The 4,908-nt window shown below is 36.2% G+C and overlaps 1 pseudogene; it reads right to left on the bottom strand.

The window, feature by feature from the left end:
* Nucleotides 1-2,320: 2,320 nt before the first annotated feature.
* LOC107856418 lies at nucleotides 2,321-4,906 on the bottom strand (annotated as a pseudogene).
* Between the last annotated feature and the right edge of the window lie 2 nt (nucleotides 4,907-4,908).

Raw genomic sequence — 4,908 nt, 5'->3', positions numbered from 1 at the left:
CTAATTTTAGATCACAGTATACTGGCAGTAACAACTTTGTAAACACTTATCACAGGTCTATTTCTTAGGCTTTAACTAGGGTAGCTGGTCAAGTTGATGCTGATAGTTCTAGTCATGAAGTAATTCCCAAAACAAAGGCCAAGCCTCACATATTCACTGAGGAATAATACACTCAGATTATAAATATGTCGAACAAAGACACAACAGATATGAAACAAGTCAATACAACAGGTATTACTACTTGTTTCTTGTCCAAATCATGTTCTGATAGTTGGATTGTAGACTCAGGTGCTACATATCATGTGTATTCACATATAAACTTGTTCAAAAGAGGTACCAGATTAGACTCCAAGCATATGGATAAGTTGCACCTTCCAACAGGTGATGAAGTGACAATCTCACACACAGAAGAAGCTCACATTTTTCGCAGATGATCTGATCAAAGATGTTCTATATGTTCCAGACATCAAACTCAATTTGCTTTCTGTTACCAAGATAACCAAGGAACTTTCATATTTGTTATCCTTTTATCCTTATTTTTTATATCTTTCAAGACCTCTTCACTGGCAAGGTGAAGGGGGTTGGTAGATAAGAGGGCTGGATATCCGGAGCACGGATAATATAAAACGGGGGGCCCAACATCGAAAACAATGAACTGGGTGAACCTGGCTTTGATACTATGATAAAGAAATGGACCTTCGACCTAACTCAACCTCAAAAGCTAGGTCATGCGGGGAGGATTGCCCAAGACCATATAAGAAGACTAAGGACCCTTTAACCCAGCGACGTGGGACTCAGTGGGTTAAAGGGTCCTTGGTCTCCTTATATGGTCTTAGTTAATCCTCCCCTTATGAGCTAGCTTTTGAGGTTGAGTTAGGCCCAAGGTTCATTTCTTTATCATGGTATCAAAGCCAGCCACCCAGTTCATTGTTTCCAATGTTGGGTCCCCCGTCTTATATTGTCCACACTCCAGATGTCCAGCCCTAGGCGTGGGGGGAGTGTTGGAGTCCCACATCGGTGGGTTTAAAGGGTCCTTGGTCTCCTTATATGGTCTTGGACAATTCTCTCCTCATGAGCTAGCTTTTGAGGTTGAGTTAGGCCCAAGGTGAGTTACTTCATGAGTAAAACTATTAGTATCAACTTGACCAACTACCATAGTTGAATCCTGAGAAATAGACCTGTGAATAGTGTTTACAAAGTTGTTACTGCCAGTATACTGTGATCTGAAATTAGAGTTGTAGCTTTGTTTCTTCCTGTTCTTTCAGTCATTTGGATACCCTACTAATTTATAGAAAGTTTCCTTGGTATGACCCAATAGATGGCAATAATCACACTTTTTACCTCTATAGTTAGAGTTGCTTTGTCCAAAAACATAATTTTGATTCACTTGCATAGAAAGTGGTTCTGATCTATCATTCACAGTCATCATACATGCTGAATGTTGGATTTCATCCTCTATGAGCATATCATAAGCTTGATTGAGAGTACGAGTCACTCCTTTGAGCAATATTTGTCTTCTAGCTTGGTCATAGGACTCATTCAGGCTACTTAAACGTTGTAAAAGTCTATGTTGCCACATATGATCTGAGTACTCTCTAGATGTAGGACAAGCACAACTAGGATTTGGCACTAGTACATCATACTCACTCCATAAACTCTTCAATTTGGTAAAATAGGATGAAATTGAATTTGTACCTTGAGAGTGCATATTAATTTTGTGATGCAACTGGTATATACATGTACGATTCACCTTGTCATACCTCTCCTTCAAATCCTCCCAAACTGCATAAGTATTCATGGCATAAACAATGCCGGATAACAGACTCTCACTCACAGTATTCATAATCCAGGAAAGCACAATTGCATTACATGTTTCTCACTGCTCATGAAGCTCCTCTCTATATGATTCCTTGTTGCAGGCACCAGTGATAAATCCAAACTTCCTCTTTCCTAAGAGAGCAATACGTATCGATCGACTCCATAAACTATAATTTTTTGAACTAGTTAACTTGATTGAAACAAGTACAGCACTGGAGCTCTCAGATGTACCAATGAAAAGTGGCTCACTTTGATCGATTTTAGGTGCCATGATTGATAGAATGCAGTTGTAATATAGGTCGAAATTTCAAAAAAGAGCTGAAGACAGAGATCCAAAATGCACAGAAAACTTAGTGAAATATGATCGAAAATACACACTTAGTGTGGAACTCGTGGCTTTGATACCGTGTGAAAACACTTGCTAAGACTCCATTGATGGAGCTAAGAAGAGGAGAAAGATCAAAAATTATAATGGCTTCAAAACGTATGTGTTACAATCAGATTGTTGTGCCTTATATTGGCAACAAAATATCTAATAACTACCTTTCTTCTAGAACACTCTATTTGACAGCTCATTTCCACTCACCAATCATTGTCTAACAACCGCTAACAACTTACATAGCTGACTCAGCAGTATGCTACTAACTAGTTGAATGTCTACTCCTATCAGTATTACACATCAGTGGAACAGGTAGTCGTGTATGTTCCAAAACAATATACTAGATTAATAATCATGTCTAGGGGGTAATGTGTCAGAAAGAAAGTGAGAAATAAGAGAAAGGGCTCTAGCAGGTTGGTAACTTGGAACTTCATGTCCTGCCCCTCTTATTGTTGCAAAAGTTAGACCTCCGATATATGTCTCAACATATCCTCCAACCTGCAATATATATATATATATATATATATCAAAAAATAAAATAATTAATTTAATTTCATTAAGTTAAAACACTAACAAATATAGGATCAAGTTTTTGGGTTTGTTAAGCAATGTTTTTTTTGTTTTTACCTCTCCTCCATACAACCAATAGCGCCAAGGTTGATCAACTGTAAGGTTCATTGCTTGTATAGATCTCTTTGTAGAAGTTACAGGCACCCTTCCATCTGTATCACCACTGCATTTAATTTTCAAGTACAAATATATGTTGAATATTTGTGATCAAGACCTCCTTATACAGTATATAAAAGAAGTACGAGTGTCATGGGGAATAAAATACCTAAAAACCCATACTCAAATACCATTTGCCAAAGACTTATTGAGGGGAGGGATTATGGTCTTCGGGCTGTCATTCCAGTTGTAAAATAGTGGAGTGCCGAAATAGAAAAACTAATTATGACCCTTAAATCATAATGAAACTTTGAAATTGAACATGTAGTAACTCATTGAAGCAGTATTTGAAAAATGATTAAGGATTTGTACGCATTATAAGTGTGTATGGGATTAATGTGTTGGAATGCTAAGGACCTGCAAGATGTCCACTCGTATTTGATATTGGTAACATTGGCATGGAGTGCATCTTGAACATCCCGTCTGTTCAGGTAAGCATGAACATAGTTGTCGGAGTAGGGGTCAAACTGCATGGCTGCATCAAAATAACATATTAACTAAAAAAAAATGTTTCTATATTATTTTTTACGGGATATAATGTGAATATTTGTAAAAATAAGAGCAAAAATGCAGACTTGTCCCACTTACTGACTGTATTTTTGGGTATTTCATGAGATTTGCAACCTTGCAAAGGGGAAAGTAAATGTTGTAGATGTCAAGATTGTGAACATTATCATATAAACCTTTTAACTGATTCAAAACACTTGCTCAAATTGTTGTTATCGTGGTCACAATATTTCTTGATGTCAAGGTACGTTTCATCTGAAATTACGGCATGAGATGCTAAATATTCATACATTCCTTTGTCGTCTGTGTCATCATTGATCACTGCATTCCCAATCTGCAATTTGTAATCACCCGTTAGTGGCATGGAACTCATAAGTATAATTTAACTTATGTACGCTGAGAGTTGTAGCTCTCTGCTTAAATTAGAGATCACTTACAATTATTCCTTTAAGATTGATGAGAGTCTTGTTGGCTAGCTTGTTTTGCTGAAGAATTGTATGTGCCAACTGATGTACATAATGCCGAGCATAGCTCTCACCAGAAATGTAAAAGTGCCTGTTGTTGTACTCCGGAAATCTCTCGAGCCAATTAAGCAAGAATACAAAATTATCATAAGCAGTTCTGCCATCTCCAGTTTTAATGAGGTCACTGCTTGTATTTGTATATGAAAATCCTACTCCAGCAGGAGACTTCAAGAACAACACGTTGGCAGCTAATATTCAACACGAGAAAATTAGTAGTCTTAGTTGAGAGTGTTCACCTGTTTTTCAAACATAAATAGGAAAAAAAGTTACACAAAAAGGGAACTTCTTTTACCATGATTCCACGCATAATAATTCCTGTGTAATGTTTTCTAATCACTATTAACTCTGAAAGGCCCAAGTTCCTCCATGGCCCCATATGCAATCGAAGAACAACCAGGACCTGCAGAAAGAATTCACAACATTTTAAGATAATTGCGTAATCAGAACCAATTTATAGGTGTACTCAACATGGATATGTTTATATTTAGTTGGTCTGTGAAAAATCAGATCTCTTGGCCACTTGCAAATTGAAAAGAATAAAATGACTTTTCTTAGATACCTTATAAAAAGACTACAAAATTGAAAAAAAGTTATTGTAAATGACCTATAACACTGATTCTTCCTAAAATAACAATAATAGTAATTTCAATAGTGTTTTGATCAAAAAGATCAAAATGTTGGTAAGAGCAAGCGATACGAAATTAAAAATAAAATTGCAAAAGAAAAAAAGAGTTCCGTCCATAAATGCAAGAAGTTGTTTTCCCCTTTTTGATCAAACAAACAAAAGTAAACTTTCAAATAGTATAACAAATATCAATAAAAATAAATTTATTGATAGTATAACACAATTTATACAAAAATGATGTATGTGTATACCTCCATTAAGCCAAAGAAGCAAAGGCAATGAATTTGGATTCTCATCTTCAGTAAAGTAATAATACAAAGCACGACCAG

The sequence above is a fragment of the Capsicum annuum genome, chromosome 1, assembly GCF_002878395.1.
Source record: "Capsicum annuum cultivar UCD-10X-F1 chromosome 1, UCD10Xv1.1, whole genome shotgun sequence".
NCBI classification, from domain to species: Eukaryota; Viridiplantae; Streptophyta; class Magnoliopsida; order Solanales; family Solanaceae; genus Capsicum; species Capsicum annuum.
The sequence above is the reverse complement of the archived record's forward strand: the minus strand, read 5'-3'. Positions and strand labels throughout refer to the sequence as shown.